The following is a 23329-nucleotide window of genomic DNA, read 5'->3' as shown; positions in this document are numbered from 1 at the left end:
GTGGAATCAATGTGAACAGTTTATAGTCATTTAGAAGAAAACTCAATCATGGCAATAGAACAAAAGGGTAACAAAAGAAAGTCATATGGAACAAAAGATCGTTTGTTGTTAAAGTCATAAAGGAGAATTGTAAAAAGGAGAAAAATCTAAGTATGGCATGGATAAACTACAAAAAAGCATCTGACAGCATCTCACATTCACGGGCAAGAGTGCTTACAAATGTATAAGATGCTACCTACATTGATTGATTAAATTACCTTGAGTATGAAACAGGGGCAAACCACTTTGCAGATAAGTTATGATAAAGGACAAATTATTATCCCAGGGATAAAAATTTAAAAGGGGATATCCCTGGGTGACTCTGTCACTGCTGCTCTTTTGCCTTGCCCTTAACCCATTAAGCTGTCTACTTAATAGATTAGGCCATGGCTACAGTTTGGCTCCCAGAAAACAAGTGTAAAGACTTCTGATCTTCTCTTTGTGGATGATTTAAAACTGTATGGTTCATCAGATGAAGAACTAAAAACACAACTGCAAGTGGTCAAAACTTTTCTCAGGGTGATATAAAAATATCATTTGGTCTTGATAAATGTGCAAAAAAAAAGAAGTTAAGTCTTACCATAACGTTCAGTCTGTGTTGTAGATCTTCATTCATTCATTACTGATAGGATTTCGGTTCCATCTTCGGAACCGACACTGTCGGTTTCAGGCTTGCGCCTGTCAAAAACTCTCATCTAAGTCCTGCCCACAATGCCCCTCTCATACTCTCTCCAGATTGAGTTTGCCCGCCCTTATAGTATAAAGAGAATAATAATAATGATAGTATGAGGCTCTGTCTGAGCAGATACCCTAAATGATAATGTAATCCTAAAGTCCATCAGGAGTCCAGGCAGGGGGAAGGACGGCAGGAAGTAATGAATGAAGATCTACAACACAGATGGAACATTATGGCAAGACACTTCTTTATCTCATGTTGTAAATCTTCATTCATTCCTTACTGATAGGACCGAGTTCCCAGCTGCTTTTAGTTCTGGGTGGCCCTAAGGAAGGATATTCCTGAGCACCACAGAAACAAAAGATGTTCTTTCCCTGGAGGCCAAATCTAATTTGCAATGAGTGATAAAGGTATGTGGTCTTGCCCAAGTGGCTGCTGGGCAGATATTGTCCATAGAGGCTCTGGAGTGAAACGCCACTAAGATTGCTATCGTTAGAGTGAGCCTTTATTTTGGAAGGCAAGGACATTTTGTTTTGTTGGTAGATGAAAGTAATGGCGTTTCTGAGCCAAGAAGTTAAGGTCACAGCAAGGCCTGCCCCAGCGACGGAAGATTTGAGCCACTATAATCAGGTCGAGGGTCCACTTGTGAGGCATCAATATGTTCCTGCTCAGAATGTCTGCAATAAGATTGGAGTTCCCGGGAATGTGCATTGCTATGAGAAAGCGGTTGCAATAGTCCTGGAAGGGAGGGATGTGTGGAACGCTTGCAACGCTAAGAGAACTGCCCTCAATTCCAGGACAAATTGGCCTCTACGGGGAACGAAGTGTCTTGGACCATCCTTCCCTGGAAATGCCCTCCACCTTAACAGGGAAGCATCTGTTGTCACCATGGCCTTGGGCTGAGGAAGACAAAACGGTCAACACCAAAGATTTATTTCTGGCTTCATCCACCACTGCATTTGTTCCTTGCAAAGGTTTGTAAGGTGCAACCTCGCTGTGGGTACTAAGATAATGGTTGCTGCCATAGAGCCTAATAGTTGCAGTACTAAGCTTGCTGGTACAAATGTCCGTGAAAGGAGAACTTGAATCTGATTTCTTATTTTTGGAAGCCTGTGAGGAGGAAGGGAAGCTTGACAGGACGTTGTGTCGAAGATCACTCCTATAAATTCCACTGTTCTCGTTGGAGACATGTATGATTTTTCCATATTGATCGTGGTACCTAGGCAAAGAGCAAGGCCTTGAGTGTAAGAGAGGTTGCGAAAGAGAATGTTCCTGGTCGTGGCGGTGAGGAGCCAATCGTCTAGAATTGGAAACACTTGGAATCCTTGTAGTCGGAGATGAGGTACAATGACTGCTATTCATTTGGTAAACACTCTGGGAGCTGTTGAGAGACCAAAGGGCAGTACTCTAAACTGGTAGTGACTGGCTCCCAGCTGGAAGTGAAGAAATCTCCGGGAGCGTTTGTCAATTTTTATGTGGTAATACGCATCCTGGAGGTCTACAGAGCACATCCACTTGTTATTCCCCAGAAAGGGGAGAATGGACTGCACCGTGATCATCCGGAATTTTTGAGGCCTGATGAAATTGTTTAGTAGGCTGAGATCCAGGATTGGTCTCCAGTCTCCTGTCTTTTTTGGCACTAAAAAGAACCTCGAGTAAAAGCTGGATCCTATTTGGTCTGGTGGGGCTGGTTGGATGACTCTTTTCCTTAACAGCTTTTCGATTTCCAAGGCTGCAGCATCCGTCTGATAAGGTGGAATGTTGAGGATTCGTTTTACAGGCCTGGGAGTAAGATCGAATGGGATATGACAGCTTCTCAATATTATTTGCTGCACCCATGAATCCGTTATGAGTTACCAGGCTTGTAGGTGCAGAGAGAGTTGTCCCCCGACTGCTTCCAGAGGAAAGCAATCGGCCGCTGCTTAGGAGCGCTAGAAAGGTCGGCAAGAGAAGGAATTCCTATCCCCCTGGTTTCGCGGACTCCCTCTGCCCCAAAAGGAACTTTTTCCTGATGAGTTGCCCCCTCTGCACCGGGGGGGATTGCTCGTCACAAGTGTCATGAAAAGATCCTTGAGACTTCTTGAACCACAATTTTCCTCATCCTCCGATTCCTGGAGTAGGATCTCTAGGGGGTGGAAAAACGTATGCCCAAAGCAGACAAAGTCTTTCTGCCTTTCTCACTGCGTGATAGCGTGTCTCTTACTTGTGACCAAAGAGGGAAAAATCGTCAACAGGCGTGTTGACAAAGGAAGATTTGAAAGGGTCTGCGAAGTCACACAAACACATCCAAGCATGCCATCTCAAGATGATGCCCAATGTGGCTGCTCGAGCTGCACCCTCGGTAGTGTGAGAAATCAAGCGCCTCGAGGAGTTTGAGATGGATTCTAGGGTAGCTAGCTGGGAGGCAACAGTATCATGCACCTCCTCAGGTAGTACCCCTGCCAAAAAGGCAGACATTTCTGAGATTTGGTCTCTTTAGAGGCGGGTAAAGTGTGCCAGGTAATTCAGCAACCGAATGGCAAAGGTCGCTGAAGCAAACGTCTGCTTCCCCAGACTGTCCAAAGCCCCAGACTCCCTGTTCGGGGGATGAACAGTGGAACTATTGTCTGCCAGTTCCCTTTTAGTGGCCGCCACCATGAACATGGAATCTGCTATTAGTTGTTCGGACCAGTTGTGTTGGTCTTCAGGCGTGGACAGTATTTTATCTGGCCTTCAGGTGACATGTTCTATGTTGCCTGGAGCCTTCCAGGCATGCTGCACAATAATCCTAATGAACTCATCTGCAGGTGGGATCACCCAGGAAGTAGATGGTCGAGCACGGAAGGCCTGCAAGAACACCAATTCCTTCTAAGGGTCGGAGGGTTTCCAATCTCCTCTCTTCTGGAGGATCTCAAGAATGTCTCCAAATGAGACGTCTTCCGGGAGAGACCATGGGGACCCTTCTCGCTCATCGTAAATGGTGTCTTCGGTGATGGATTCCTCAGGGGAATCAAGATGCTTCCTCTTGCAAAGTTTCTTCCAGGGTGGCTCTCCTGTGGGGTCTTCTGAGGAGGACTCCGGAGAAAGGGTTCCCTTCAAGGGAAGATCTTGCGGCTCCCGTGCCCAAGATCCCTGAGAAGAAGGTTGGGACAGCTGCATGCTAGAAGGGGTTTTTGGTTCCAATGCCATTGGTGCCAACTGTGAGCTTGTTGAAGCAAGGACCCTCTCCATCACCTGAAAAGCAGGCCCACCCAAAGAGGGATGGGAGCCTGGAACCGAGAAGGACAACCTTGGATTCGGGATCACACCCCACCTGGAGGTGAGGAGCTCCGAGAGGACCGGTAGCTGCCATGAGAGCCAGAACAGTAGATGGCGCCACAGAAACAATCGGCGCCTAACTAGGTGTCATGGTGCCGACAGCCCAATCACTGCTCCGATGGTGCACCAGTTCCAAAGAAGCCGTGGCACCAAGAGTTATCGTTGCAGACAAGGTAGCCTCCACTGTCGGAGCCAAGACAGAATACACTTGGATGGACATCAGTACCAAAATCTGGGAGGAGGTTGGAGTAGGATAAACAGGTGAATATGACGGCATAGCCTCCATTCCAAGAGGGAGGGAAGACTAGTCAGGGTCGGTAAGGCTCTAGCTTCCAAAAGCTGGTCCACGACCCTCACTATATCTTTTTCCCGAAAGACTCCTGGTGGATCTGAAGGAAGCTGACGATGGAGATTCGGGTCTTTCAGTGAACGGGCTGAATTGTTGCCCCAAAAAAGGGTCATAAAATGGGGAGTACCTTGTTCGGGCAAGGTGCTCAATCTTTGGAACCACAGGTGTCATCATAGGTGGAGCCGTGTAAGACATTGGTACCATGGCTGGGGATGGTACCGATGCTGGTACAGAAGTAGGAGCCTGTGTCATGATCAAGGTCGGCACCAAGGGAGAAGACATAGACCCTGGTGACTAAGCTGTCTGCGCCAATGACACTGAAGAAGTCTGGTGCCATCTCAGTTCCAAAGAGGATGGAGATGTCGGCACAGAGTGACTCAAGTTTTTCTTTATGTTTTTTGACGTTTTCTTTTAGGAGGTGGTGAGACCTCCATCCCAGAGAGAGCCTCCGAGAAGGGTGTTTTCAACATACTCTTCAGAATGAGTTTGTTCTTCTGTTCAGCTAACGTACGGTTGCTGAAGATAGAAAAAATATCACAAGACATGTTAATGTGGTCAATGCCCAAACAATAAACACATTGGACATGACCGTCTGAGTTGGTCATCTTACACCCGCAAATATCACACTGCTTGAAACCTAGTTTTGCTTTGTCTGCCATTATGAAAAAGCACGCAAGCACTATCGACCTAACTCAAAAACTATAACTACCAAAAAAACAACAGGAAGAAGTTATAGTAAAGTAGGTGTTTTTTTTTTTTTAAACAGATATAAAAGGAAGGAGTACCAACAATGGTACTAAGAAATACCAAAAGGTGGTAAAGGGGCCTACCAAAGGTAGGGAAGAGAGATATTTCCAATGATGGTACTAAAGAACTATCAAAGGTAGAGGGTATGGTTTAGTCAGAAAATATAGAGTTTAAAGACAAAGAGATTACCTTTGAAGAAAAAAACTGACTACAGGAAAGTTAGTCGATAAACCACAAAATCTTGAGAGAAAGGCTTGGTGTGTCTGACGAGGAACGCGGCAAATGAGATCTGGAGAGACTATGAGAGGGGCATTGTGGGTAGGACCTGAGAGTTATGTTGGTTACGAGGACAGAACCGAAGTCCTATCAGTAAGGAATGAATGAAGATTTACATCATCACTTTTTTCTTTCTGGGTAATACAGATTATCTTTTCTTCAAAAAAAGAAAACTTCTACATGGAATATTTACAGTCACAAATGGATCTAGTTTTCTGTTTCAGGTTCTCACAAATTATGCTTACAGTTCCTATTTCTTGTATTCTTGATTACTCTAAGGATTTTGGATTCTGACCTTACTCTTCCATCAGAGTTCACTTGGATGCTCCCTCTCTAATTCTCATCCTGCCTAGACATTTTGTCTCTTCCTTCCTTTAAAGTCTGTAAAGCCTTAACACAGACTTATCTTACCAATCCCCATTTTCTTGTTAAGTTTGTTTTCAGAGGATAGTGCTGGCCATCTTTTTTCATATACATTTTATGTTGTTTGTTCTTTTTCTTATATTTTTGTTACCCTGTCATGTTAGAGATTCCTTCACTAAAAGTACCCAGTTCAGAGCTCCATTGTAACAGGGCCACAAAACAAATCAATTTATGCCCAAGATGGCTGCTCTTTGCTACCTATGTTAAAACTAGGTTTTGATAAAAAGGCATATAAAGTTACCTGTTATAGTTTGTAATCAGACTGCACAGAATAAATATGGTAAGTCTCTTGCAGCCACTCTGAGGACCTCTTCCACAACAATCATAGCCACAGACACCTTTTTCATCTTCATCCATTATACCTTCCCAGATGAAATTACATGCAGCTGCTATTGATCCCCCCTCCCAATACCTTTGAAAGGCAGTATAATTAGGTACCATCTTTAGGTCCAGGTCTTAGCTTGGAGGCCACCATCATCTATTATTCTGGTTAAGTGCTTAACATTTATTTTCCTCAGTCCCAGCAATATCATGAGCCCAGAAGCCCCTCCCCCTTGCAATCTTTAAGAGACTGAGGTCTGCTCTACACTTCTTGCTCTACTGTCTCTCACGGGATACATTTGGAGCAATGGTTTCCTTCCACATATCAGTATGAAAAAACATTTGTAGAGACAAGTGGGTGAGGGATCTCTTAGTTAACAGCCTTCTCGGATTCCTGCCTTCCTTTTACCAGACATACCGCCTCATCAAAGTTCAGTAGCAAAGAAGATGAAAGTACTCATTAAAAAAGAAGGAATGATCCAAGAGTTTTCACAAATCCAGAAGAGCTTAAGCTATTATTCTAGATTCTGTTTGGTTTCCAAGAAACCATATAACTTCTCACATCCATTCTGGATCTCAGAAACTTAAATGTCTTTACCTTCAAGGAAGAATTTTGAATGGTCATAATGCAGTCTATTTTGTTATGTCTGCCAAAAGTAGGCTGGCTTTACTCATTAGACTTCTATGACGCCCACCTTCACATCAGAACTCACATGGAATCAAAAAAGTTTGTAGACTTCCATGTTGGAGCAAGTCATTACTAGTTCTAAACTCTTCACATCTGGTTCAAGTTGGCCCCAGAGTGTTAAGCAAATGTATATCCATAGTGGCTGCTTATTACAGGTTGTAGGAGTCCAAACTATTCTCATATCTCAAGGTATTCTATATTGGTGGGAATATCTGTCCAAGTTGTTCCCTTCTCAAACATTTTTCTGGTTCAGACCCTTTTCTTCATAAGGTTCTCCTGAACACCACTACATATCAGGCCTTTCTACTTCAAGACAGGATTTAGCCTCTCCAACAGACAGTATGTTTCTTCCATTTGAAAGTCACAGATTGTCTTTGCTGAGACTTGCCTCAAACACTAGGCATGATGGCAGTGTCAGTTTTTATGGGCTGTCATGACAAACTGCATATGAGGGTACTTCACTGGACAATCAGAAGTCAGTTGTCTACAGGCTCAGACTTTCTCCTTCAACCTCTTTGCACTTCTAAGGCATGTGACACTCATCTAGCCTGGTGGCTAGTACAGCTAAGTGTTCTTCACATTGATCACTGCTGCAATAGCCTTAGCTGCATGGGTACATCCTGCCAAGGCTATAGCAGCCAACCAGCTTCCAAAGCTTCAGGGCATCCTCCATGCACCCAAACTGTCAAGCACCTCAAGCGGAGCTTGATTACATGGAGATCTGGGTGAGCCTTACCTGGGAGATGAGAAGAAAAGCCTTCTAGGTGACATCTATTTTACCATCATCCACTGCTTTGGTGACCTTTTTCAAAAAATCCACCTGGTTCAATATGAATGATCTACCTTCGACAAAACCAGACTGAGATGGGTCTAGTGGATGGAGGCTCCCTATATCTCTATTATTTCCCTAAGTCTTTTCATACCTTAGCATGAGGCTGATAAGACTTATGGGTCTGTAAGTGCCTGGGTTTGTGGAAGGTTCTTCCTTATGTAGGGGAATAACTGCTGTTGATCTGATGTCCTTTTCATTCTTCTTCAACGAATGGGTTATGGATCCGCTCTTCAGATCTGACTTGGCTGCGTACTTCAGACTTTGGATCAAACTCTAGAGCTCCTCAATCTTTCCATAATGCCCTAGTCCATCCCCAGTACTGCAGATCTCTTTTGTGTCCATCTCACAAATATGTGGGATTCTTCTCTTAGAATTTGCGATTGCTATGGGTACTTCTAGAGTAAGAAAAGTTAAATTCTATGTAACTTTTCTCCTCTGCTATACCTCCCTCAGTCATTTGGTTTTCTTACTATTTAAATAGCAAATTCTCTCATTTACCATCATTAGTATTTTGTCTTTTTCTCTGACCTCTATTTTTTCCTACCCTATTCAACAGGGTAGTTTCTTTTATACATTTGCTGGTATTCTTTTTTCTTAATACATAAAAATATATTTTACTACTGGTATATTCTCTACCTTCCTACAGTTTCTTTTGTGCTATCATGGCCGACAAACTGATAAGATTTAAAAAAAAAAAACATTTTTTTGGGCATAAATCCCTAACTTGGATGGCCACAAGGAGTGCATTTACTACTTGGGGCCAACGCACTCAGATATGCGCAGCTCAATTTGCTCAGCCTTTAATTATCATGCCATAACTGACAGGGAAAAACAAACTGATGCTGAAGGGTTTGCTTCCTCCTTCATCTTCAGGGGCTCAAACCCCCACTAAGTTGTCAAAAGCTGTCAGAGCATAGGGAGCATTTGCCCTCAGTCTCCCATGACTCCAGAGACACATTCCAAAGTCACTAAAATGTTGGATCCAATTGCATCAGATCAGAAATGACAGTGAATCCTAAGCTCTTGAATCAGAAACTGAAATGGCACTAGGTCCAGGGATACAGTCATTCCACTGTACTCAACACTGATTAGTATAATGCCCCCCTTCGGTACATAACAGTCCTAACACAACCATAATGTTTTCTCATAAAAAAATACATTGACCATCTCAAGAGTCTTGTCCTTTTTCTCTGCATCATACAGGGTACTCAGGGGTAATCTATGCCTCCCATATAATGCCTCAACATATCCTGTCCACTCAGATCTGATGCACATTCGCAAGTCCAACAGTGGCATAAACATCTGATCAAGAGATCTCAATCTCTTCAACATAAATGGAATATGATGGAGGAATATAAAAGTAACACAAAATATCACTTGTTTGGAATCATCTTCCTCTCCACAAGAGAGAAATTGAATCCTGGTTTAGCAACATTGTCCCTTATGGGTAAGGGTGACATGTGAATGTTCTGCAAGGCTCTAGGTTATTCATGCGTAAAACACCAGGGCTAGGCTGCAAGAGATAATCACAGATCAATAGCATAGTAAGTACCTGTGAACCCAGAATCTTAATTTTTCAAACTGGTGGAATTCAAAATACTGACATGGAACCATTTAGATGTACTAGGCACACACTGCTTTGTTCAGCATGGACCTGTACTGTACAGACAAGTCCACGTTAGTGCCCAGGAAAGCAGTCTGTACTCTCTCATCACTCAAGATATTGAAACTTTCAGAGACTCTAAAGTAAGATGCCCTTATTACAGCAGAAACCCTTAAGAAGGCTCTTATTCTTCAGAGTCTGGTGGCCTGCACCAAGATAAGGCTGTAAAGCAATGGACTGCCTTGGGAAACAAACACCACTCTTTTGATTGTTCTAAACTACCATCTTGCTCACATGACAGAATTCCAGTGTAACCACTTAATGTGGCAGCTGCCTGCTGAACTAAACAAAAAAGTACTACACTTCACATTTTTCCTCCCCAGTTGCATGGTATGGAGTTGGTATATATAAAAGTTCAGATAACTGCATATGACCTTCAAGTCGATATTAATCTGAGTAAAGGATGGAAGAATCCAAAGAAAGTGTTTGTAAGTTTGACAGTGTGTTGCACAAAATTTCAAAGTACTGCAGTCATTTTCTTAAAATGTCCTGACTGGTAGGGTGCTAACAAGTACAGCAAAGCAGATCAGATTTCCCACCTTATTCTGTGGGAACCCACAGACATTTCCAGCAATTTTACAATAAGTTTACTTGTATCCACCCTAGTGGTTTCTTTAAAAGTTGCCCAAATGGCATCAACTGACTCCTATCAGCATACAGGAACTGTGGCTGCACTTAAGAGCTTTCCAGGCAGACAACCTCCCGCTTTGCCATGGACAGGGAACCCAGCTAAGGGATCTTATTTCTGCCACTTGGCAGCAATAAGATTGTAAACACAGCCTGACCAGTAGAGTGAATGCCTTGTCCTATGACTCTGCTGTCACTGCAACAACTGCTTTGCTGCAGTCACCCACTAAAAGATCCTTTTTTTCTCTAATTTGTTTTTTAATACATTTGAATGAATTCCATGGTGTTTATACATAACATCTTAAATAACTATGTACACTATTTACATTAAGATCTGTTATAGCATCAGGCTAATGTATACAGTTACCTTTACAAGCATGTCTAATCCATTATCAAAGTTAAAATTTCTCTGCTTGTAACTGTTCACCTACTGAGAGTAATATAGTATTTTCTAGGACAAAGCATGGGGTTCAGACTTAGATGCATAAATTTTCACACCCAATTCCTCTTACATTTCTAAACAAAGGACACAGCTGAGGTTTGAATAAGCCTGTGCAGCATCATTTCTCCTCTTCAATTGGAAAGTTTGACAGAACATTATAGACTGCCCAAAACTCAGTAATGGCATCATCAAAAATCCTCCCACATTGAGGACCTTCAGTTTAGCAACTGCTACTTCCCCAGCTTGTTGATACCCATCATTTTGAGGCAGATTCTCCTGCTAGAATTATACAAGCCCCCCCCCCATTACTGCCATTTCAACTATCAACGTTTTGGGCAAAAATAATACAGCCTGCACGTTATAAACCTTCCCAGCTATACAGAAGCTCAGTTGGAGTATATCAAACTCATTGTGCACTTAAGAATTGGCTAAATCTTCAGGTAATTGCTGGAACCTGTGTTCTGAGACTGCCATACATATTATCTGCAATTATACAGAGCTGAGTATATATTTTTTTGGTTATAGAGTTTAATTGTTGCTTAGATCTATGCTGAAACTGTTGTCTCACTGTTCTGAAAGACTGATCGGCAAATATACAGAGCTGAGAATATTTTTCTGGTTTTAAAGTTTGTACTGTTTTTGCTTAGATCTCTGCTGAAACTGTTTTGTCCCACCCACCCTATTTTTGGTTTGTAATTTAAATTTGGTGGCTTTTGCAGTTGCCCGCCCCACTGTAGATTTGAACTATGACACTCCCCCATCCCATCTCTTTACCACATTCGACCTAATAAACTCGTTCTGCACTTGCTTTTAGTCCTTTTTAATTTAATTACATTTTTAAACTGTGTTTGGTCTAATATTGCTGCATACTCTAGCTTGCACTGCATGTGGATTGTTTTTTAATAATGTTTTTGCTACTTTTCTGTATTAAAAAGAAAAAAAAACTGTAAGCCTGTTTCCTACCTTTCCTGTAACTAGTGATCTGAAGCAGGAACTTCATTTGTCAGCAACCTGTGGGATATCCGAGCTGGCAACTTCTAATATAGCATAGATCCGAGCTCCCAGCTCCTCCCCCTTACCCATAATCCCCTGCCTGCCCTAACTGACCCCAGATCTAGTTTGCCGCTCTTCAAGCAACAGCTAGGTTCAGAGCTCTTGGCGTTTTGTGAGGAAAAAAGTTTTTTGTATTTTTTCTTCTGAGTGACTGGTTGTGTGTGTGTGGTAGGTTTACCCTTTCTCCTTTTTTATATACAACATACTTGTTTTAATTTAAGAATAATTCTCCCTCCCTCGCTGGTCGTAGCATGTGTGACTGAATTAGGGGCCTAGTGAGTGTGCTTTCCTACAGTATGTCGGAGGCCCCTAAGGCAATTTTTTCGAAATGCACTGAGTGTGGTCACAAGCTTTCACCGGCTGATGGCCACACTCGGTGCGTTAGGTGCTTTGGGGTTGAACACCTCTCTTCGGGTTGCGCGATTTGCGCGGCGTTCAACCCCAGGACACTCAAGGATCGAAGGTCGAAGCTAGTTCTGGCGGGCCTTCTACCCCCAGACTCTGCTTCGGCCTCCGGTGCCCACTACCCCCCGGTAGCGGTCACCCCTGGCCTCCCTTCCTCCGACCGGGACTCAACTTCCCGCTTCGGCTCCGGAGGATAGGGAGGCCAGGAAAGAGAAGCGGCGGGAGAAGCACCTTAAGCGGCGGGCCGAGGACTCATCGGCCCCGCCCGCCAAGAGGGCTTCCCCGTCCAAGTCGTCTCGATCTCCTCCTCCTCGGATCTGATCCCCTTGTTTCTCCCCTGGACCCAAGGAGGAGGTGATCCGGTCCCCGTCGAGGTCATCGAGGCGACACTCCAGGTCTGCCTCGGTGGCCTCGTTGAGGTCCACTTTTAGCATGTCTGATGCGGATATGGACCGGATGATGAGGAGATTCATCCAGGCCCAGATGCAGATGGGAGTGCTCTTGCCCCCCCCCCCCTCTGGGGGGAGCTCGACCCCTTTTTTCACTCCTATAGCTTCTTCTCCAACCCGCATTCCGGGCTTGGAGCCGAGCCACGTTGGATCTGGGGGTAGGTCGGAGCCGAGCCACGTTGGATCTGGGGGTAGGTCGGAGCCGACCATGCTGGGCACGTCGGCTCCGACTATTCCCTCGAGTCTGTCGGATCCGACCTCTTGGAGCCGGGGGCCAAGCTTCGGATCCAAGGGATTCAGTGTGCTTTCGGCTCCGTCCCGGTCGGAGCACACTGGTCCTTCGGATCCGACGTTCCCCGCTTCGGATCCGAGTGGGAGCCGGATCTCGGATCCGTCTGAGAGCGGCTCCCTCTCTGCTTTCGCTGCGGTGGAGAGGGCACTGTCGAGTGCTTCCAGGCCTCCGGTCCTGGCTTCGGCTCCCTCCTGCACTCCTTCTCATCTGGTCCTGGCTCCCCTCACCCGGCCCTCCGGGCAGCCTGCCTCAGCACCTTTAGGAGGTTCCAGTGGAACAGATTACAGCCCATGAGGACTCCTCGGACAGCCCCTCCAAGGAGATTCCTCACAGGGCAAAGTGCAAAAGGAGGCACATAGACTCCCTTGAGAGTCTCACATAAGATACGGACTTGGATGAAGGCTCCCCGAGATCACCCCCTGAGGATGTCTCCTTTGGAGACATCATGGAAATGCTCAAAATCAGAGGTGGGTGGTCTGTCCCCAAGGCTTCCTCTGACGAGTCCGTATTCCTTGAGGCGTTCGAGGCAGGACCATCTACCTCTTGGGTGTCCCCTCCACCCGACCCCCTGGTGGATCTCATATCCTCTAGGGCTTGGAAGGAACCGGACACCGTAGAGCCGATCCCCAAGCGCCCAGACAAAATTTTGAGCCCCTGCAGAGAGATCACATTGGAGCAGAGGTCTCCATGTGGATGCCATTTTGCTGGCTGCAGCCAAGAAAGAGTTGGCTCAGGAGAGCCCCACGGTTCATCCTCCGAGCAAGGAGCCTTGCGCGATGGACCGTCTTGGGAAGCGGACCTTCTCTATGAGGGCCTTGAACTATATGGCGCTGCCTCCTCTAATACCTCTATGCGGCTATTGTCTCATACTACAGAGGGAGCCGCTAGAGCAGGCGGAGTCGGGCTTGTCATGAGGAGACAGGCCTGGCTCCATCACTGTGACTTCTCGGAACCCTTTAAGGAGTCATTCGCGAATGCCCCTTTTGATGGTTCTGCACTGTTCGGCAAAACCATTCGCGACACTCTTGTCCAGAGCGAGAAAGACGGGAAGACCTTGTCTGCTGTCGCAGTCCGCTTCTCTGCGCCCCAGAGGTCTTTAAGAACCAAAAGGGTCAGAAGATAATGTGGTTCCGAAAATCTCATCAATCTCAGTCTGCTCAGGACAACCAGTCCTCTCGTCGCAGAGGAGGACAGGGAGGACGCCGCCCCAGAGGCAGAGGGGGTCCGAGGAATTTTGGGTCCAGAGAACCTTTCTCTGAGAGGCCCACGCAGAATCCCTGAGGGGTTTCCCGACTGCTCCACTCTGGAGGCAGTCGGGGGGCGTTTTTCGAAGCACCTGGCAAAAATGGGAGTCCATAACAATAGATCGCTGGGTGCTTCGCATTATATCCAGACGTTACCCAATTCCCTTCATAGCCAACCCCAGAATCAGAAGCCTTCCCGATGTCCCACCCAGTCAAAAGAAGGCGGCCGCTGCAGAAATTCAGCAGCTTCTACAAAAAAGAGCCATCCAGCCCGTCCCCCCAGATCAAGTAGGATCAGGGTTTTACTCCAGGTTCTTTCTGGTGCCAAAAAGACGGGGGACTTGAGGTCCATCCTGGACCTCTCTTTCCTAAACCTGGCGGTACCCAAACAAAAGTTCCGAATGGTCACGTTTCAATCCGTCCTCCCCTTATTGCGGGAGGACGACTGGATGTGCTCTATAGACCTCAAGGATGCGTACTATCACGTTCTAGTGGACAGGCGTTCCAGGAGGTTCCTCCGCTTCCGGCTGGGAGCCAGTCACTTTCAATTCAGGGTCCTCCCCTTCAGTCTCACCTCAGCCCCCAGGGTGTTCACCAAGGTCCTAGCGGTAGTAGCGGCCCACCTGAGACTCCAGGGAATTCAGGTATTTCCATACCTGGACGACTGGCTCCTCACAGCCCCAACAAGGCATCTACTTTGTTCAGGCAGGGACTATTTTCTCGGTCTGGCTCCACTATTAGGATTAACCATCAACATGACCAAATCCTCTCTCATCCCTACACAGATGCTAGATTTTATAGGGGCAAGACTGGATTCCAGACAGATGCTTGCGTTCTTGACTCCAGATCGACTTCGGAACCTGATGTTACACGTGCAGGCCATTCTTCAACTGCAAACTCCTTCGGCGGAATTGATTCTGAGGGCCCTAGGATCTATGGCGGCTGCAATCCCTCTGCTGCCATTGGCCCAGTTGAACATGAGGGTTCTACAGTGGACCCTCCAGGTACAGTGGTCCCCGTCTTGCAACCCTCTGTATCACCCCGTTTCCTTAAGCAAGGTTTGCAGAAAATCGCTCCTGTGGTGGCTCCAGTCTCCCACCCTCCACACGGGCCGTCCCTTCTCACTACCTCCACCAGTCGACACAGTGACCACGGACGCTTCTCGCCTGGGGGGGGGGGCATTTTTCAGGCAGAACAGTCCAAGGCACTTGGAACGATGTAGAGACCTCTTTGCATATCAACGTCCTAGAGATGAGAGCGGTGTTTTTGACGTTGCAAGCACTACACAACTCTCTTCCGGTAGGGACAATTGCGGTACAGACAGACAACATGTCGGTAGTCTGGTACATCAACAAACAAGGGGGAACCAGGTCTTACCCCCTTTGCCGCGAGGCCATGAGAGTGTGGGAATGGGCGATTTCCACCAACCGCTTTCTCAAAGCAACGCACATTCCGGGACGGTCCAACATTTTAGCGGACAGACTCAGTTGTATTATCCTGACTCCTTACGAGTGGTCTCTCAACCACCGAGTGGCAGAGCAACTATTTGCCCGATGGGGGCGACCTTGTTGCGATCTTTTTGCCTCTCCTTCAAACACGAAATGCAATGATTACTTCGCTCTGATCCCCCCTCCGGGGAAGTTCCCGAGACTCTCTAGTTCATGCTTGGCCTCCCAGTCTGCTTTATGCTTACCCTCCTCTACCCCTGATGTTGAAATTGTTACAGAAAGCCAGGCAGCTGGGGAGCAGAATGATCCTCATTGCCCCATTCTGGGCTCGTCAGGCGTAGTTCCCTTACCTATGGTCTCACCTAGTGTATCCACCATGGATTCTGGATCCCATTCCGGATCTCATCCTCTCGGTCTTCCGACTCCGAACCTGGTCAACCTCAAGCAGACGGCTTGGTTGCTCCAGTTCCACTCCTCAAGGACTCCCGGGATCTCATCACCGGTCAAAGCCATTCTTGTAGCAGCTCACAAGCCTTCCACCAGGAAGGTTTATCGAAGTGGAAACGCTTCACCATTTGGGCAAAACACCATCGTTTAGACCCTTTTACAGCCCAGATATCGATTCTAGATTTTCTAACCTCTCTTTCACCAGGGGGCTAGTTCTTCCACAGTCAAGGTGCAGCTGGCAGCAATATCATACTACCATGTGGGGCAAGAGTCTGGTCCTATTATCACTTCCAAACTGTGTAAGACCTTCCTCAAGGGTACCTTCCTCCTTAGGCCTCCAGTTAAAGAGGTGGTACCTTCATGGGATTTATCCTTAGTCTTGCAGGTCTTGACTGGTCCCCCATTCGAACCGGCTGCCACGGTTGATCTCAAATTTCTCTTGGAAGACAGCCTTTTTGGTGGCCATAACTTCAGCCAAAAGGGTATCGGAATTGCAAGCCCTTTGTGTCAAACCACCATATTTGGTTTTTCACCCGGATAGGGTTTACCTCAGAATCAACCTGTCCTTTCTACCTAAGGTATCTTCAGAAGCGAACATCAATCAGTCCATCAATCTCCCAGTGTTTTCCCCCAACTTTCATAACAAAGGAGAGTACAAGCTTCATTCCTTGGACGTACACAGACAATTACGTTTTTATATCCACAGAACTGCTGGTCATAGGCAATCCGATCAATTGTTTATCTCCTTTGCCAAAAGTAACTTCGGAAAATCAGTTTCTAAGGTTTCTCTCTCTAGGTGGATCTCGAGTTGTATTCTGTTAGCATATCAGAGTTCGGGGAGGCCTGCACCTTAAGGAGTCCGTGCTCATTCTACTAGGGCCGTTGCCACTTCTGCGGCCTTTCAAGCTAGGGTTCCACCGGATGACATTTGTTCCGTAGCCACTTGGGCTTCATCTCACACCTTTATCAGCCATTATAAAATAGATGTTGTTTCTCGAGGTAGAGCGTCCTTTGGCTCTGCGGTGCTCCGGAATATCCTTCCATGAAGGCCACCCAAGACTTAGGTAGCTGGGGACTCTGTCCCACAGGTTGCTGACAAATGAAGTTCCTACTTCAGATTAAGAAGTTATGTACTCACCATAACGTTCCATCTGAGTAGGTATCTTCATTTGTCTGCAACCATTCCCCCCTCCTTCCCCCTGACCGATTGGATCGCTCTTGTGTTATTAGCATATGTTCCCATTGGGACACCTGTTATCTGTTGTGCTATGGGGCAAACTTGATCTGAGGTCAGTTAGGGCAGGCAGGGGATTATGGGTAAGGGGGAGGAGCTGGGAGCTCGGATCTATGCTATGTTAGAAGTTGCCGGCTCGGATCCGTATCCCACAGGTTCCAGACAAATGAAGATACCTACTCAGATGAACGTTATGGTGAGTACATAACTTTTTATTCCAGATACAGATTTGCTGTATCCGGGACTGTATGTAAACTTCTGAGCCTCCAAGCCTTTCTGTGTTGGAGGGAAGCCTTCTAGCTTATCAGTGGGAGTGGTAAGCACCAGGTAACCTGTCTACCACATAAGTAGTGGTTCTGCCCAGAATTTGTAGTTATTGGCCATTTGGGCAATCTCTTCCAGCTCTCTCAACTTTTGATTTGAAAGCCTGTATTTGCACTTGTTTCTATCCTGTAGCTCATCTAGTGCAGATACAGATTCTTAGTTTTAGCACTTAAATTTGCTTGTTCATGCTCAGCACTTGTTCAGAACTTGTAAGCACTAAATAAGCTACTAATTACTATAGCACTGTATCTTCCTCATTACCTAGAGAAAAACAGCTCTTGTACTCACTTTCCTCGCTTATCTAGAGGTAAAACCCTGCAACTCTTTTTGAGTGGTCTTGTGCATAGAGCAGCATCGGGCAGTGCCGGTTAGCTGGGGTATACTATTCCTGGCTCCACAAAGTCTGCGCTGTAAATTTTCCCTTGGAACTAGGCAAGCCTCAAGTGCTTCAGATCAGCTGATCTTATTGCAGCACTTGCAAAACAGAAATCAGCACTTGTCCTAATCTCCTCGACAGCACTATTATTCTCCAATTTTCCAAGACAGCACTATTATAATACAGCATAAGACCCTTGATCATCCGCAGGACTTAAATTCTCTTCAAAGCATCAGCTTCAGGTGTACTCTCCAGTTCATCTGGTGGAATTGGGCATCCTGAAGCAGTGTCACAACTGCCTCATGTATACAGACAACCCTCTCCTCTTACCTCTAGACACAAACACTTGTGAGAGATGCAAATACACAGCCATACTGGAAGGGAAACACTCTCAACCCATGACTGCAACAGTCAAGAGGATAAAGGACACACTTGCATCACCCCACCTGTCACACATGAAACTACAAAACAAGCACCGGCAAAATATATGCATAAATACACAAACACATATTCGGAGGCACTAGGTACCAATCTGAAAAAGAAACAGTGCCCTCCAAAGCAGACAAGCAAGCAACCTGCACCCCAAAACAAGCCAGAAAACACAATTCACCTCAGCAGTGTGCCTCACAACAGCCCTTAAGGCAAAACACCATACTTAACACACTAATAGGAGACTCTATAGTAAGGCACATGGATGTTCCACTCACCAGGCTGAACAAGGAGAAGGTTACTGTCAGCTGCCTCTCGGGTGCTCTGATCCACCACATAACACAGGCACTTGGGTCACTCCAGAACAAGTACGACGCTGTCATTGTAAATGTTGGTGTGAATGATCCAAGACTTACCTCCCTGGACTACACGAAAAAGAGACATTGAGGGGCTCTCTGATCATGTAGCCCAAGCTGGTAGGACCCTGACCTTGAGTAGCATACTACCTTCACCTAGAATGATACAATACAAAGACAAAATGATCAATTTCAACAATTGGCTAAGCTTCTGGTGTCATTCTAAGGGGATCCATTGTCTGTCTGCCTGGGATGACATGATAGACAAGCCTTGCTGTTTTGCCAGAGATGGTTTGCACCTGTCACCCCAAGGTTTTCGAATACTGGCCAAGGGTCTCGCCGTCCCCATAGTGCCTTTTTTAGACAAGGCTCAAAGGACAAACCAACCACTGTAACCAGCACAGGTAACCAAAAACTAAGGGTAATGCTACTCAACGCCAGAAGTCTCAACCTCAAAATGCACACACTCGAGGCTCTCCTCAGCATGGAGAAAATTGATGTTTGTGCAGTGATGAAAACCTGGTTCAAGGCTCAGGAGAGCACCCCAGCACTGCCAGATTACAATTCATATCATACTTCTGGCCTCAAGTTACCGGATTGCAGTACAAATGGCGTTAGCGTATCCATATTCGTCAAGGATACCCATATCTCCAGGTTAGTAGCGCAGCATGATGCCCCAGAGATCACTCATGCGCAACTATCAGCAGGCAAAACCACATTTCAAGTCGTAGCCGGTTATAGATCACCCATGTCCCAAGATGCTCACTCTGCATTCATTGAGACATTGGAAAATATAAAGGTCCTACCAAACACCATAATCTTGGGTGATTTCAACTACCCTGGTATAGACTGGGCGAACTACCAATGTTCCAACTCCTATGCTCAGCGATTCATAGAATATATAAATTCAAATGCCCTTGAAAAACTAGTATGTTCTCCCACTAGAGGGGACAACATATTGGAATTAATCACAAATATGGGCACCCATTATCACCCCCCTCCTGGGTCAGATCCGACCACAAACTGATAACCCTGGACATCCTCACTCCTCCACCTCCCCCAATTAAAGAAACCATAGTCAGAAACCTTTCCAAAGCAAACTTCAAACTACTTGCATCCGAAGTGGAAAGCTTCACTATTCCCTTGAAGGATAATGATATCCAGGATGTGGAATCCTACACCAAGGCACTCTATATGCATCTTCAGGATTGCATAGACCGTGCTATCCCAAATAAAACCAAGACTCCTTCCTCAAGCAAGAAACCAGTCTGGTGGACCCCGGCCATAAGCAAACTTTACAATAAAAGGAGGAGACATACAAAAAAGGCCAAATCTCAAGTAGAAAAATCATCCCTGATCAGCAATAGTAAGAAATTAAGGGCCCTCAAGTCAACTAAAACTAATTTTGAAAAGAAAGTTGCCAAGGATAATCATAAGGCCTTCTATGGCTACGTCAAAAACCTAAAATGGCAATGCTCAGGTCTGTTCTGAGCTAGTACAAAATGGAACAAAATACACAGACCCTTCTGACATTGCCAACATCTTGGCTGACAGGTTCAGTGCAAATTTCTCCCCCCCCTCACCACCTACAGGGCCCATTACCATTCTAGGGGATTGTACAAGTCCAATTATTACTGATACGTTGGTCAACAAGGCTCTATCTAAAGCTAAAAACACTGCCTCCATGGGACCCGATGGTGTCCCAGGCTGTGTCATACGCAAGCTCCAAAAGGAATTAACCCCGCATCTTAATACCCTGTTCAGTCTCAGCCTCTCCACAGGATATGTGCCCATAGAATGGTGCACGGCCGTGGTGGTCCCACTACACAAGGGTGGGGCCACAACTGACCCTGTGAACTACCTACCAATAAGCTTGACCAGTCTGATCTGTAAGGCTATGGAGCAAATCATTATGGAACTCATAAAATGGAGAGATTGGGAACCTCCATTCGCTGGACCCCACACAGGTCGGCGTCGTCAAGGGCAGATCATACCTCCTGAACCTGGTGGATTTCTTTGAGACAGTTACTCAGACTATAGAGAAGGGAAAAGGAGGTACACACTGCTTACCTTGACCTTGCTAAAGCATTTGACACCATTCCCCATTCAGGTATTATTGATAAGGGTTTATGCCCAGGCTGGTGAGCTTATGTCACAAGATGGATCGCAAACTGGCTCTCAGACAGATCCCATAAAGTAAGAGTAGTGGGATCTATGTCCGAATCCAGACCAGTAATGAGTGGTGTGCCTTAGGGCTCTGTCCTGGGGCCCCTCCTGTTTGGCATACACTTCTCAGAAGTACAGGCAAGCACGGAAGGGCTGTGGCTGACGTTTGCGGACGACTGCAAACTGGGTGCTATAATAGAGTCTCCGGCCGACATGGAGATCCTGCAGAAGGGCCTAAATGAGACTGATGCATGATGTCAAAGCCATGTTCTCAAGCTAAATGCAAAAAAATGCGTAGTAATCCCCTTTGGAAAAAACAGAGTGCCCGCAAACTACAACATAGGAGGTAATCCCCTGAAATCTGAAGAAATAAGGGATCTACTCATCAGACCCATCATTGAGTACACCAATTGGAATGTACCTGGCTAGACATCTCCAGCAGCTGGAGAGACCACAAAGGTACCTAACCAAGAGGATTAACAGTTGCCCTATGCAGCAGGATTAAAAAAGCCAAGACTGTTCTCTGTTGCATACGGCTTTCTCAGAGGCGATCTCAAACGTAGAGAGCCATGTCCAACCCAGAATTGTTGAACATGCTCCATATTAGCAAAACCAAATCTACTCGAGCTACACGCTCTAGGGATATAAACCTCAACACAACAATGAATAGAACATGGAGGGACAGATTCCCTTCGCAGAGACTTCCCTTACTATGGAACAGGGTCCCGATCTACATAAGACAGAGGCCCTCACTCTTCAAGAGGAACCTTGATGAGTGGATGGGTAACAAAGTTCAAAACGGGGATCACACCAAAAGCACTACTAGATAGGTGCCAGAAGGGTCTAGGGAACCACTAAAGGGGCGGTGAATACTGCACAACATGGCTGGGCTAATATATGCCTTCGGGCAGATAGCCCAGTACCAACCTATGAACCCTCACTACACATCAGGGTTTCCCAGTACTGTCCATCACCATCCCATCCAACATTTTGCTTAATGGTCATCAGCTTACAGCTCAGCACCATTTAGACCTAGGTGTCCAGCCTCAGGTGTGAAAATGACATTTGGCCAAAGGTTAAAGGTTATCTTGTACAAAGTACACTTATGACCATTCTTGTGTTTCAGACAATCCACAATCAGCACAGAAGTCCAAAAGCCACTCAACAATTCCAATATGATTTTATGGGAGATAAATACAAATTGGAGAGCAAAAATGTATTCCTAATGGTCTATTGAGACCGTGTGCAGACATGTTATCAAACTGACAGTACCCAGCCTAGAGTTTCTTCAAACTTTAGCTGCATCTTGATATCCTGCCTATGTAAATCAAAGATAGGAGAGAGAATAAGACAGACCCTTGGAAGACATCTACCCCGATCATGATTAGCTTAACTCTCAATATACTGGCCACTTTCAGTCCTCAAATTCCACCAGTCAGGGATACTTGCCTTGGAATCATATACGTGGCTGCAACACTTTCCATAACACATTTAAAAGTGCATGCTCTCCTACCATTCTGCAAATTCAGAGTTTTATATTTCCACAGCAGCATAACTCTCAATAGTACCCAATTTTTACTCAAATTTTAGCTCTGTCCCTCTTAATCCCTCCTAAATATGGTGAATTACAATGACACAATTATGGAGGCCTTTTTTATTTCAGAAAATGTAAACTAATTCACATTCAATCAACATCTCGGGTTAATTGATATGACTTTGTTAAACTATGCCAAGGAGGATGCATGTGAAGAGGACTATGCAGTGGTTTTGGATTTGTTAAACTATGCAAAGGAGGATGCATGTGAAGAGGACTATGCAGTGGTTTTGGATTTGAGACAAATTTATATTTGCCCACCAAGGATGTCTAAACAGCACCATTAGTTGGTTGCTTCTGGATCTTATGCAACAGTTTTGCAAAACTATTATACTGAAGTTTGCTACCAGCTAGGTAGAGCAGTGTTTGTGCACACGCTGTGACAGTTGTCAGGTGAGCCAACCTGATACCATGTTTCTCATCTCAGATAATTTACTCGCACACAAAATCTGAACAGCCTCCCAACTTCCACAAAAGTCTGTCTGAAGTGCCAAATAATTCCCAACTTCAGAATTGGAGATTCTTAATCTGCACTACACTACCAAGGCAAGGACAAGAGTCTTGACAGAATGCATCTCTCTGCTATTTGTTGCGTCAGAGTACAACACCTTGACAGCACGAAGTACTAGTGTCTGTGTTGTACAACCACAACATCCTGCCTGGATCTCCTGTCGCTTATCTCCAAACAAATGTACGTGCATGCCACATCAACTGTGGAGCATGCTACAACATTAAGCACCAGCTCAAGGGATACCCCTATCTCAAATGCACCTGCAAGACATCCTTTCACTGTGCAAGATATGTTAACTATACACATATTTATCCCCCATTACTGACATCAGGGCACCAGCTGGTAACCTTACACTGTGCATACACAACACCTTTTACAGCTTACTGTATGAAACTATGCAAGCAACTTTGAGATATTCAAAGTCAGTCACACTACCCTCATTGTTTACTGACACTGTTCATGTCATGTATTTAGCATTAATACACCACAGGTACTAAGGGCAATCTACTTCACAACACGTTTAAGTGAGGCAACATCTGTCCAGAGTCTGCATATTCCCACGAAGACTGAATGAGTTTGTAGTAGATGCCTCAGGTTTTTGCCACATCCCAGAGAGGTGCT

The sequence above is a fragment of the Protopterus annectens genome, chromosome 7.part0 (genome assembly GCF_019279795.1).
Source record: "Protopterus annectens isolate FY-2018-M chromosome 7.part0, PAN1.0, whole genome shotgun sequence".
Classification (NCBI taxonomy): domain Eukaryota; kingdom Metazoa; phylum Chordata; order Ceratodontiformes; family Protopteridae; genus Protopterus; species Protopterus annectens.
The sequence above is the reverse complement of the archived record's forward strand: the minus strand, read 5'-3'. Positions refer to the sequence as shown.